The sequence below is a fragment of the Equus przewalskii genome, chromosome 13 (genome assembly GCF_037783145.1).
Source record: "Equus przewalskii isolate Varuska chromosome 13, EquPr2, whole genome shotgun sequence".
NCBI classification, from domain to species: domain Eukaryota; kingdom Metazoa; phylum Chordata; class Mammalia; order Perissodactyla; family Equidae; genus Equus; species Equus przewalskii.
Window position 1 is genome coordinate 37,028,467 of NC_091843.1, and position 14,704 is coordinate 37,043,170.

The 14,704-nt window shown below is 41.8% G+C and overlaps 1 protein-coding gene across 5 annotated transcripts in view; it reads right to left on the minus strand.

The window, feature by feature from the left end:
• Positions 1 to 14,704, minus strand: part of CTNNA1 (catenin alpha 1) — a 313,987-nt gene that overhangs the window by 298,277 nt on the left and 1,006 nt on the right. The window lies entirely within an intron of this gene.

Genomic DNA, 14,704 nt, shown 5'->3' on the forward strand with positions numbered 1-14,704 from the left:
GGGCTTTAACATATAAATTTCAGAGCAATACAATTCAGTCCATAGCAGCTATCATTTTGTAAACAGAGAAAAGAGACAACCATTAGCCAGACTTGTTCAATGAGAGCAATTTCCCTTGCACCTAAGTTCTTCCAGAATCCCATTTGTTGACTGATGCAGAAGAGATGAGTTAAACCCCAACTAGCTGAGCCAGGCCTAGGATCTCCCAAAAGTTTCTCTTTTCTCAGTCTCAGCAGGCACTGCTTCTTCCTTGCCCTGGGAAAGTCAGGCTGTGATTGTTTGCAAGCCGCAGTCCTTGGTAAGTATTCTCTAGGTGACAGCAGAGGCGTCTGTGTGCGATCCTATCCAGCTCAGGCTTTGAAGCTCAGAAGCAGAGCCATTAACATTCTCTTCAGCTGCAGACAGTTCTCTTCAGCCCTTGTTAGTCTCATTTTCCTCCCTCCCGACTCTTTTTTATCAAGAGCAGCAGCTTCCTTGTTCCTAGAACCTTTTCTTCTCTTCAAAGAGCTCTGGGCTCCAGGGAGGCCTGTGGCCAAGAGACTTGCCAGACACCTCTGGATTCCCAATGAAGAGCAGACTGCCGCCTGCTCTGCAGCTATGAACCCAAGCACCCTTTACTCCTCTCACTTTAGGATTGAGCAAAGGACCAGCCAGGAAGCCAACCTCCTTATGGCTTCCTGGGCAGTCCGCAGTGGGTAGGCCTTGAGTTATGGAGGCTATCCTGCTAAATCCCCCAATCCACCTCTACTTCTGGATTTGGGTTATTTAGATAGAGGAAGTCAGAGGGGAGAGTCAAAGGCCCTGCCCTCAGAGAATAGGAATCCATCCACTGCCTATCTTCTATTCTGAAGCCCCTTTCCATTCATACGGGAGGAGGTGAGGAGGACTCTCCATTTCACAGAAGGGGTGCTGAATGCCTGAGAGGGGCAGAGAGCGTTCTCAGTGAGAATGCCATTCAAACCTCTGTTATTTGTAGGAGCTGCCACATATCCAGCTGTGTGCTGGGTTCCAAGGAAATAGGAAGAAGTAATACCAGGGTAGCTTAAATTCTACTACTGGCCCCAAAGCAAATTTCTTAAGCTATCTACAGATTTTAGTAAGAAGGAAAAATTCAGACAGAGTGCCTACACTTCAGACAGAGAAGAGTGAGTTAGGCAGATGGTAATTCAGCTTCATTGTCCAAACTTTCCTCTTAAGGCTGCCCTTTCCTACCAAAAGCCAGTGGTTGTATTCCTGTGTCCTCCTCAAGGTTTTTCAGGATAAAGAGGATAGTGCCATATTCCCCCCTCTGCCCAGAACTTGATTCTGTCATCTCTATATCTTCTGTTCTCTTATGACTTACAGTTATCTCAGGCACACAAGCACCCACTACTTACAATCATTTCTGCAGTAATTCCAGAGAGGCACATGAAAACAACTTTCCCAAGATCATATTTTACCAAATCCTCTGCAGACAGAACAACAGTTATGGCAATGAGGTGCAATCATTTGTATTCATTTCCCTGTTCCCTCTGGCTGCAGAGCTGGGCCCAGCTTCACCCTGAGCACCAGCCCAGGTGGGCCCAGAGGCACACAGAGAAGGACTCCTACTCCATCTGCTGGCTTGATGGCAACTCTAGGTTACAGCCTTTGAATTCCTTGCAAGGCAGACTCTCGCTCTGAACCAGGAGACCAAGATGTCTTTTCATCATGATAGAGTAAAGATATTCTGCCATTTTGTCAAAAGTGATGACATCTACCCCACCTTAAACCCACAGACACAGATACAAAATACAGCTGGAAAACATAGAGCCAAGGATTATTGATCCAACAGGACCTGGCTCTGCTCTGGGCAAGTGTTGCTTTGGGGCTATAATAGGGACCTGAATATAACAAGAAGACAGCTCCAAACCAAGGCAGGGGTGCGAGGCGTTAGGATGGAGTTTAGAAAAACACTGATGAAATTGGGCATTTTCTTTTCTTCTTTCCATCAAGCTCTTTATCTCTACTTGCCTTCTTTATGAAACATGCTTCCTCTGGAGATTATTTAACTATTCTCCAGGGCCTGTGGTCCATCCAGAGTCATCTTTATGCTCATAGTGTCTTATTTATCTATCCTTAGTGAGGCAAGGAACGGATGGGGTTCCATTTTGCAGATGAGGACAATTAAGCTTCCTTGACAGAAGAGAGAAGGAGAAAATGATATTACCTGCCCTTACTCAGAAATTATTTACTTGGTCCCTGAAATCCCTGTTTAACTACAGTAACCACATGATATGATTTAGAAGTTTTGACAGAGGCTCCACTATGTAATATCTATGTCATACCAAAGTGAAGTGCCAGCAAAATTGCAAATTTTCACAGAAAACAGTTGAAAAACAGTTATGGAACTCTAAAAGCTTCACGTATATCAAGGGTAAAAAAGAAGTTGTTAAGCATTAAGAGAAAGTTTTTGAAAAGGATTTATTTGGTGAGAAGTGTTGGTGTGCTGTGGATACCTCCCCTCAAAGAAGGAAGGGGGCCTGCATTTCACCACAAGCCTAATGAGAAGGGATTCAAAGGAGAGGGTTATGTATGTCCTGCAGTTAGAGGGGCAGAGTTGACTAATTTCCTTTTTTGTTTTCTTTTTTTTTTTCAAGGAAGATTAGCCCTGAGCTAACTACTGCCAATCCTCCTCTTTTTTCTGAGGAAGACTGGCACTGATCTAACATCCATGACCATCTTCCTCTACTTTATATGTGGGATGCCTACCACAGCATGGCTTGCCACGTGGTGCCATGTCCACACCCAGGATCTAAACTAGCGAACCCCAGGCTGCCGAAGTGGAACGTGCGCACTTAACCGCCACCGGGCCGGCCCACAAAGTTGACTAATTTTTGACTCCAGCCCAAGAAATGCAGGGGCCACTGTATGGGCCAGCAGCTGCTTTACAATGCTGGAATCCGCCCACAGTCTCAGAGCTTGTGTGAGCACAGAACCTGTTTCTCATGGGGAAACAGGAAATGGACTGTTGAGTTATTAGGGCCTATACAGGAAGAAAGCAACCGACAGAGGAGAATGCATTTGCCAGGTACGTGTGTGTGTGCATGTGTGTGGAGGCGAGTAGAGATCTCCGAAGAACCCATGAAAATGCCCCAGGAGAAAGCCAGATTTAAATACTGGCCACTCCTGGAGAGCACAAAGCCAGCTTCAACAATATAAGACAACTACAGTATTTCCTGCCACGTCTTACTTCCTTGCTCTAACGCTGGAAAGAAAGAAGGACCACACTCCCTCTTTTCACTTGCAGCAAGCCCCAGATAGGGAAGGACAAATAGCTTAATCTTGAAAAAATTTGGAAACTGACAATACCCAGGCTGAACATGTTAAGTTCCTAATTGAGATCACGTTTTACCACACAAAGTGACTGTAGGACTTTCTAATAGCAGGAAAAGCATTTGCCTAGGAGCAGAGTTAGGACCATCACTACTGAGCAGGTTTAAAGGAACACTGGGAGCCAAAAACAAAATTCCTTTTATGGTTACACTCCATGAGTCCTGCTTGTCACTGTTCCATTTACAATTGTAAAAGTTGTTCCTCAACCTTTATTTTAAAAAATAATAAAAACACCACCAAAGGGGTCATAAGAAGAGGAGCTGTTGTCAGAGTTAACAGTTGTCCTTGGCCTAACAGCACTCTGACATCTTGTGGAAAATGAGGCCTATGGATTCAAATTCTGCCCACTTCTCCCCTTGTAAACTTCCTGAAGCATCCTCTGCTCCTTCTGTTACCCTGCAGTATGTGCCATAGTTCTCAGCGAAGCTATTTTTAACAATGTCCTAAAACCTCCTGTGGTGCCACAGTCCTGCCCCACACCCTGCCCCTTGCGTCCTGCCCATCCTCAGGGATAACATGGGGAGTCAGAAGTCACCTTGACAGAGTTTCAGAGTCTCTTCCTGGTAACACTTACTGCCATCTTCTCAATTTTACCTCCTCATTCTTTCCCTATAGTCCAGGGGGATGAGATCTACCCACACACACCCACATACAAAGCACTATGCAAAGAAAATTATATGCATAGATTCTCTGCCCTCCAGGAAGGCACAACTTAAGACAGCTAACACTAAACAGACAAGCATAAAACTTACAAATAGCAGAAAAGCAGCAGTAAACCAACACATGAATGAACAGCAGGTGAAACGCATGATTGAGATGGGAAACATAGTCACCCAGTCAATAAATATTTACCGAATAGCTACTAGGTGTCAGGCATTGGGCTAAGTCTGGCAATAAAATTTTGAAAAGAACAGACACAGTCCCTGCACACATGGAGCTTTCAAAATACTGGAGAAGATAAATGCTCAACAAATTTTTACTAAAAAAGTAGTTTAATGAATATAAGTGCACTAAGTGCTGTGGAAGATAATATACAGGGCTGGTCTGGGCATTAGGAATCTAATCTAGTCTGGGGGTTAGAGAAGCTTGTCTACACAAGTGACATTTAAATGGGGACCTGAAGGCTAAGTAGGGTTAGACAAATGGCTCATGGGGAGAAGAGGGACCTAGGGAGAAGAAAGAGCATATGGGAAGGCAGAAGTAACACATTCAAGGAACTGAAAGAAGGCCTATGTGGCTGGAGTGAATCTCTCTATCAAGCAGAAAAGGAGGCAAGATGAGGAGGTTGAAGGGATCAGCAGGAAGCTGGGGGATTTTAAATGTTGATTAAGAACAAAGCAAGTGAAAATTATAGGATCAAAGATTCAAAAGATTGGAAGGAACTTTAAAGGTTATCTAATCCAACCACCCAGATGATTCTGGAATCCTTTCCCATTCCCTTTCACTGGATCAACATGAATGGAGGCCAGAAAGCGCTTGGCCTGGGGTCACCGGAGGCTAGTGTAAGGGAGCAAGTTAAATACCCATGGAGCCCCAGCAGCTGAAGCAGGAGGATTCTTGGTTCCATTTCTCTGGCTCTAGAGTATCAGTTGGAGCTGCCTGTCTGGTCGGCCTGCCTACTTGTGTGAAGTACCCCTACAGGATTAACCAAGGAAGCAGATGGCAACCATTCATATTTATTAACTGTAACTTGGCTGGAGGAGAATTACTTTGAGCAGGTGTCAGGGAGGTTGGTTTGTTCAAAAGGGCTTTGCTAGTATGCATTCACGACAGAGAAACTTTTGTGGAGGGCCAGGCAAGACAGCCTATGGAGAAGCCAAAGAGAGCAAAGCCAGAATATCCACCACCCAGAGGAGCTCTGGCCCATTTACTCTGATAGCAGAATTTGTTCATCATTGTTAAGGCGAATGCTTCTTTTTGTGCTGGAGGTAGGACAAGGAGGCTACTCTTTGGTAGTACAAACCAATGAAACATGTTTTTATGACAGTAATGAAACCTGGCCCCCTTTTCCCTTTATTTTCCTGCTTCTCACTATATGGTAGGGCTGAGTGTGCTCAGGAAGGGTCCCGTGTCCACATGATCATCATCATTAATCAGCATTTAGCAAGCACCCCAAACTATGAAGAGCCCTCTGGTGGCTCAGGCTATAAGCGGAGGTCTCTGTACTTGAGAGGCTCACAAATCTAGATGAGGAAGGTAGAAACACGCACCAGAGGATAAACCACAACCTCAGGTACCAAATGGATGTACAGAAAAGAACTAGGCTTTATGGAGAACTAGATCACTGTGGAATGGGCTAACCCTTAAGCTTTCTGAAGGAGCTGGTACTTGATCTAGGTGTCACTTTGGAGTCAAGTGTGGTGAGGAGGTGGGAAAGCACGGGGGTAGAGGAACAGGGTTAGAACAGGGCTTCTGACAAAGGAGTAATGGAAAGTCAGATTTGAAAGGTGAAAAAAACCATGAAAAGCCCTAATGATAGTCTAAGGAGCTTGGAATTTTTATTTTATTCTGGAGATAGTGAGAAACCACTGAGAGTTTCTGGCAGGAGTTTTAGAATAACTATTCTGATTGGAATGTGCAAAATAATTTGAATGGAGAAGAAAAAAAAGGCAAGGAAGCCAGTTAGGAGATCACCATATGGCAGGATTTGATAACTTTTAAATTCTTCTTCTCTCTTTTTGCTGACAGAACTGGATTATAGATAGTTCCCTTAACCTTTCATGGAAATTTATGGAAGAGAAAATAAAAGTTTTGGTTGTAGTGATAGGGGTTTGGGATTTAAGACCATCAAGACCACTGCAAAAGAGTAAGGTAGATGCTAGAGCTTGAGGAAACCAGCCTCAGAGCAGCATGATGCAGGGAAGTACTCCAAGCAGACTAGAAAGAGATTCCCCTGGGTTGCAGATGAAGATGAGTTTGTAAGATGTGGAACAAGGGGACCTAAGGCTAGTTTCCTGGTAGCACCTTAAGAGGGAACATGACCCTAGAGAAGACCAGCCGCATGATGCAACTAGGAGAGAGGACATTAGGCTGCAGGATTCACAGCCTCACAAAAGATTCCTGTTAATCAAGGAAGAAGAGCAGACAGTCAGTCCCTGGCGCTCAAGGGATGGTACAAATGATGGGACAGCAGATGTCTCAGCAACAGCCAGCAACTCAAAGCCCCTTCCAATCTCATGGCAAAATATAAGATCCTGGAACCACAATTCAAGCCTGAAGATGAGGAATAAGTGAGGTTAAATTTCCCACCAGTCAGCTGGGATAAGAGAATACAATAGGAGTTTACCTTTATTATCAACAAATGATACTTCCCACACATATGAATTTAAAAACTGAGAGTCATACCTGCTACAACTGCTATAGTTCAAGTGTGAAAGGATGACACCTAGATTAGAATGATTGCACTGAGAAGAAAAAGACATAAGAGTCCTAGAGATGTTATGCAGGAATAAAGAATAGGACTTGATTTGCCCAGAAACTACGGAAATCCCAGGACACATTGAGAATTCAGGAAGTTTCTCCTTGCCTCTGTCACTCTCTCCCCTTAGACATCCCCATAGGGGACTCAAGTATATGCTTTATGAGTTAGTCTTAGCATCCATAAATTATGATGAAATGCAACTTAAAAAAGCTTTGTTCTCTCTCAAGGCTGTATGTTAGTGCTCAGGTGCACTGGGTAATAAAAAAAAAAGGATAAGATTTAGTCATTGAGTTTCTACTTTGTGTCAGATATGGTGGATACTAGCAATACCTAGATTAATAAAACTCTGTTCTTGTCCTTGAGATGCTCACAATCTACTGGGAAGAATGGACATGCTGACAAATTAAACTCCCTTATATGTGTCATAACTGAACTATGGATAAATGCTCTAGTTCCACAGAGGATCAAGTGATGAGCTCTGCCTCAGGAAACCAGAGAAGGCTTTACAGAGAAGGTGAGATTTAAGTGGGTTTTACAGGATGAGTAGGAGCTCAACATTTGAATAAGAAAGAGGGGGGCATTCCAGGCAATAGGAAAAGTATAGACAAGGCATGGAGACACAAAGAAATAGTGAGCTTATGGTGGGGGAGGGGAAGAAGGAATAAAAAAGAAGTTGGAGGAATGAGCCTCCCAATATTTCCACAAGATTAATTAAATTACAAAGATAATGAGTGATTTTGCAAATTCACTAGGAGATTACCACCTATTTCCAAGCCTCAGAGTTGGGATTCACAGGGTTAAGTGGGATTACCACCTATAAGAAGAAAACTCGATTGCATTCAGTGAAAAAGATGTTCTGCCTAGAATTGGTCCCTACAATCTTTAACCAAGGACAGACTACCCACACGATGAGCACAGGAGGGATAACTGTTCACATATTCACTCCAACAAAACTTCTGAGGGACACCAAAGAGAAGTCACATGTCATCTGGTGTATGGCCCTGTGCTAGAGACTACACAAAGGGATACAGACTCTTAACTATCCTTAGAGAACCTAATAGCCTCAGGCAAAACTTCATTTTTCTCTCCATTTTTCTCTTTGAAGACTTCTCATCAAAAGCATGTTTTCCTTCTTCAATAATATCCAACCTCATAGCCTTCTTCATCTACCAAATGAGCAACCTTCAGAGAAAACACTTTAGTTTAACATCCATATTCCAGGAGTCTGGAAAAAGCCTGGGAACTTAGAGAAGCCCATCATACTGCACAGCTTCAAGCTTTCTGCCCCAGGGCTCACTTCTCTTTAGGCCATACTGCTTCCCCATCTTTGGCCCTAAAGACACAGGCACTGTGGAAGAGAACTATCCTTGCCTACTATTCATGGTAACTTCATGTAAAATATGGCACAAGAAGAAAATACTCCCCAAAACTTCACAGAGTTTTTTCTTAATAATGTGTCTCAAGATTTATTGGAATATCTGAATCTCATTTTCAGCACATTAAAGATCTGAATTGCAAATGTACAGGTTATGTATTTTGTGATGTACTTCTGATAGAATTCAGAGATCGAGAAAGAAAAGCTATCATTATTGATAGATTCTTTGAGGGTGAAGGGAGGGTCTTAGAAAACTGACTTGAACTGAAAAAAGAAAGGTAATTTGGTTTTGCTCTTAAAATAAAAAGTGCATTTGATTTTGAAAAACAATCATCGAGACTCACATTTTTGTGTTTAACAACCACCTTGAAATTGGTCTGCCTCAGAGGACAGCATGATTCTGGGCTACCTTAGCATGAATGATTTATGACATTCCTGAACTTGGCAACTGCATCAGTTTTTCTAAACCTGGCACCTAACACCACCTGCATGTTAAGTGAAGATTTATGATTTATAAAATTCACCTCATTATGCAGAGGTACATGAATTGTCTTATATGTGCAGTCTATAACTCCTGAGACAGATAAGGAGGCAGCTATGTCACAGAATTTACAGCTCCTTTTTGCTAAAGCTGAAGTTTTGGAGAAAAACTAAAGAAATAACTGGTCTTTCGGAGAAAAATAGCTTTTGCTAACCATTACACCCCCAAATGATGAAGCGGCTACAGCCCACTACTATATCTTACAGGAACAAAGAGGCTAATGGTGAAAGTCACTTTAATCACAGCACCGAACTATGTCTACATTTGAACGCTGCAGTAATAGACAGAACCTAAGCGACTCTTCGGAAATATCAAGCACTCTGTCAGTTTAATTTTTTCCCCAGTTTGGTGTCTGAAACCTCTTGCTGAGATTTCTCATCAAGTGGTCCAGCCAGACCCATAGAGATGGACTTCAGAGAAGAGAATTCAATACCTTGGCGTGCCCAATGGCTTCCTGTGTACACTCTCAAAGTGAAAAAAAAAGCAAATACTGGTTTAGGTTCTGAAATGCAGCTTGTTTTCAGAGATTTTTAGAAATGCAGCAAATCTCTCCCCATACCCTGCAAAAAAGTGGAAGCACAGAGGATTCAGTGGAATTAACTTATGAATCTCAAGAAAGAATAAGATTATATAGACAGCCATTAAAAATGACAAGTATATGGGACTAGGTTGACAGGCAGATATCTTTAGATAAGATAATGCTAAGCATAAAAAGCAGAACACAAAAATGGTAAGCACAGGTGCTGACTGGAAAAAGACAACATGATAGAAAAAATGGTTTCCAGCCTAGAGATTTTCAATAGTATAAAGCTAAATGAAAAACAATGAAATTCTAAATAATTTATTTTCAAATACCCCTATCAGTCAGGAAATAAGACACATATTCATGTCTGCTAATTGTCCTGAATCCAAGAAGTAGCCCATCCCTCTCTCCTCTGCAGAGCTCTCTAAAGTGTTCCACCCTCTCTAGCCTTTGAGAATACAGAACGGCAGCACTCAAATACCTAAGGTAACAGAAGAAAGCTGAAAATGTAAAAATTTTTCAAGGAGGGGTATGAAAACTACTTGGAAAAAAAGAATGTGGGGAACCCACTTTCAACTTTGAAAGCTAATTATTAAGTCACTTGATTTCTGAAATGTGTCTGGGATTTGTCCTGTTCTGATTTTGGTCTCTAACAATACCTTATGTCTGCTTGTTCCAGTGTGGTTGCTCTAACTCATGGAAACGATGTTCCACTCACAAAATGGTGCCCCAGGGCAAGAAAGCAATATCAAAGAACCGCAAATTACGCATCAGGAAAAGTGATGGCCTCTGGCAGTATATCCAAGAGCAGAGTAGATGCATAGGGAAGAACTGCATTGGGGTTCAGGGACTCAGTTACTACTTTTTATTAAGCTATCTGTAGATATTTGACCACTCAAACACAGGTGCTGTTCTCCAGGGCTCTGGGTGCTGGTGCCGTCAATCCTGAGAGCGATATCCCCAGCTCAGGTCAGGGAGTCGTGCTATAAATGGAACAAGAGAGAAGTGGGCATGCACCATACACACATACACAAACATACACATCCCAGTACAACAGCACAGGGCAGAGCCAACTTCCTTCTGGGAAGCCATGCAAAGCTGCAGAGAGCACACACAGGGTAGCCTCGTCTACAGCCTCTGTGGAGTCTCCTTTGCACTTTGCCAGACTTAGAAACAGTTCATTAATCTATGATGGAAGATGGGTGTTCATGAGACTCATGGTAGCTATTGTGCTCACACATCCCCCATTCCCCTGAAGAAGGGGTCACAGGGCTCCTTCTAGGTAAACCAGCTTGCTTCACATCATGTCCTACTCACATACAATCACCACCCCCACCCTCACCCAAACTACTAGTTGAATAAAACAAGGAATTGGCACGTAAACCAAAGGCCTATGATCTGACCCAGTGCCCATGAAACAACTTGGCACTTTTCTGTGCATTTACTCTGCCCAATAAAGCCACTCAATATGGATGGTGTAGTTCAAGCTAAACAGAAAGCTGGCAAGGATGGTGCAAGCAGCCCTGGGATACACTGGGGTACAGGTAGAAAATATTCAAATGTATTTAATGTATTTATTTTTATCTTTTCCATTTTTATTTTCTATTTTTACATATGTTTAATAATAGTACTATATACATATACATAGTTTATAAATACATAAATATACACATAATGGAGATGTGTGGTCAAATAGGGATGTGTAATGAAAAAGTGTAGAGACAAGAAGACACCATGGTGCTTGGAGTGTTTCTAAGTAAGGTGTAGCCCTTAATCCCCACCTCACCCCCCTGAGAATCTCCTGGGGAACTTGGTAAATGCGCAGATTCCTTGACCCATCTCAGCCCTATAGGACCTAAATCTCTTGGAGTGGGATGTTTAAAGAGCTTCCCAGTAATTCTGATGCCTACTGAAGTTTGGGAACTACTACAATAGAAGAATTAGAGAAGTAGACGTAAAGAAGCTGAGTTACAGAAACAGCAGAGTCAGTGCAGATGGGAACATCAGAAGTCCATTTCTTAGGGGAAGACTGATAACTTGCCACTATAGCCAGCTTCTGCTGAACCTGACCAAGGAGGAGGAGCCACCCTCCTTGTTCTTCCAGAAATCTGGCTCTATAGGTATTGAGACAATGCCTATACTTCCCCAACTAGCCTTCAAGTAAATTCTCATCACCTAAGGAAAGCTGGGCACTTCCTCTCCTAATGGTTGGGGAGCCAGGGTGCGGAATGTTAGGAACCAACAGCCTCTCACGTAAAGAGAGTACTTTATCCGGTTGAACTTAAAGGATAGCTGACATAATTTCACTAGTTCACGTACCTTAAGCAGTGAGGATAAGATAGGAGGAAGAGGGCATATGAGCCAGAGCTTTTTATAAACATTTGAAAAAGGTCCTATACTGACTAAATATTTAATCTGAAATCATTTGGATGATTTCTCAACAGCATACCAAGTAAAAACAGAGGCTGTAGAGCAGAAGTTAACACTGTCTGTATGACCTCGGGCAACTCACTGATCCTCTCTGTTATTCATGTATTAAATGACAGGTTAGACTTTAAATGATATCTAAGATGCTTTCTGTTTCTAAAAACCAAGTTTGGGCTTAACTCCAAGTTCAGGGTTCCTTTCACTATAACAGGCTGATCAAGAATAAATTAAAATTCTGGCCCTTTAAACTAAAAAATTCAGAAAAGGCACCTATACACCTTTAAGAATTAACTACTAAGTGAATCTTCATGAAGAGAAAATCTCTGCTTTTGTCATCTCTGCTCCCTCCTCAAATAAGGAATTCATGCACAGGTCCTTGACCTATCAAATAGCCAACTGTTTTCCAAACCTGAACGAAAATCCAGAGTGAGGTTAACTGACTGATTTTTATCCTGTACAATGAGACTGCATTATCACCTATATGTAAATGTCCTATCTAATCAAAGTGACATCTTATTTTCATTTATTGCTGCCTTACTTTTCTTTCAGGGTCATCCTCTATTTCTCTTTTCTCCTATCCAAAGGAAAGCAGGTCGGTGGGTTACCAGGCATTCAGTATAAAATGAAACCTGCTAATTGTCACCACCTTTGGGGACAGAGACATCACCTGACATAATACTTTCTACACTTCACTGGGGCAAGCTCTGTTCAATCAGGTTTGAGTGGAATGACACCGTGTAATGTACTCCAATATAGTGTAGCTAATGCCAAAATGGAAAAATGGGAACTGTCTCCTGAAATCTGCTGCAAGCACATGAAAAATTCCAACGAGCATAAAAGTGACAAATCCCTGCAGTATGCCACATTTTTATTTCATGAAGATGGAAGGTGCCACAGCATGATATTCATCTTTGGGAAGACTGAATAAAACGTCATCTGAGTCACCAGTTTAAAGAGATTGCTTAAAAAAAACTTGATCCTATGTGTTATATTACCGATTGAACTTTCTTTATAGTCCCTGGAACCTAAACTACATAAAAATTTTTAAAAATCATTTCTAACTTTTTTATTCTATTGCCTAAAATAACTGCTGTTAATAACAGATTAAGCCAGTATTATAAAACTCTTCTTCTACAACTGTGGAGGTAAAAGATCAGACCCAGCTTGGTTATGAGGCAGCAGAGCCTAGTGGTTAGCAGTGTAGGTTCTGGAGTCAGTCTGACTTCAAATTCTGGTGTTACCATTCAATTGCTGTGTGACCCATATAACATACTTAACCAGTCCAAGCCTCAGTTTCTACATCCGCAAAATGGGAACACCAAGAGTATTTACTTGAGACCATTGTTGTGAGCATTCCATTAGATAATGTATATAAAGCATTTAGGACAGTGTCTGGCACTTAAGTAAACATTTAACAACTATTAGTGATTATTATCTAATGACAATTCCTATTAATGGCTGGCAGGTAAATACTTAAAAATCAAAACTAGTTTCCTGTCTTCAAATATGCTAAAACAGCAATCATGCCAGTCAGAATATAATCTAAAATATATTACGCACAGGTCAATACCTGTTCAACAGCTTCCTGTTCTGTCTGGTAAACATTTACCCACATGCAAATTATGTATCAGCTCCTTCCACTTTCCAGTGTGACAATGAAATGACAGCAGAGAAATGAAATATGGTACTGTGCTGTATGTGAAGAATTATACCATCCGGATGTAGATCTAACCGTCCATTCTTATTCATTTGTACTCTATTTCTTTTTAGACTCTAGCTCATTTCTTCCATCCTTCAGGCTGTAGGCCATGTTAATTTGTAAACCAGTCCAGAAGCCTGTCCTTCTCTCTGGCAAATACAGTACAGCCCCATTCTCAGGCTCCTGCTTTGAACATCTAGAGCTACCACATCCCCCTTGTGGTCATGGCAGGTATTTGCTCAGCTCTTGGGGAAATTACCAGGAACCTCAATCATACATGTACCCACAGAATCACCGTCTCAGATACCCTTTGGCTAACACCATTTGATTCCAGGATTCTTTTGATTAACGCTTGGTGGCTTTTAAGTGTACACAACAAGAACAACAACAAAAAAGCGAACTCTTAAGGGAACCAGTTGAGAGAAGAGGGAAGCGAGGAGAATGCAGTTACTCCAATCATTCCACTTGCCCTCCTTTCTCCATGTCACATACAACATGAGAAATTTTCAATTTCTATTTTGCTCCAATGTTTGATATCATTTGTCATTCCTCTCTATGTTCTTCTGCATCAGTATAGTGTTTTAGAACATAAATCTCTACAAACAGTGGGTCAGTCATTATCCTGTAACTTTGATGGCCTCAGGAAAGTCCACCTCTGAGGGAATTAAAAAGACAAGAGAAATAAGAGTATTAAGTAGACTAGTGAGGATAATATAATAATAGCTAACACTTAAGAGTTGGAGGGACTTTTTTTTTTTTTTACAATCTGTATAATCTATAACCCATGTTATGTTTGACTTTTCTGTTTATTTTCTTACTCCCACTTCCAACCCCCTCACAATGTAAACTCTTTAGTTGTCTTCTTTCCCGCCCAAACTTCCCCCAACATTTCCTTCACAATTCCCCACCCAGTAGTGATCACTTAATAGTGGAGCAATTTTTTCTTTTGAAATAGGACTTTAACACTTTAAGGACAAATTGCTTCACTTCCAAAATGAAACTCAATCTGACTGTCATCTCATCAGCGAATTCATGTTTTGCTTTCACCGTATTCCCACCACTTAGAACAGAGCCTGACACATGGTGAGCACTCCAGCACATATTTGTTGAATCAGAGAATTAATTCTTTTTCTTACAAATCTGAAACCAGTCACAGCACAAAATGGCTACTGACATCTTGTTACAGAACCCACAACCTCTGTCTCTAGCAACCAGCACAAGGTTTTGAGACCAGCCTGAGAAGCCTCAGGCAGGCCCAGCACAGCTGGGCTTGGAAAAGCCTGAGCTCAGATATTTTCTCTTTGTCAACAATAATAATCCATAACCAATCTATAAAGGAAAGTGTGGGCGAGTCTGCTCTGAGC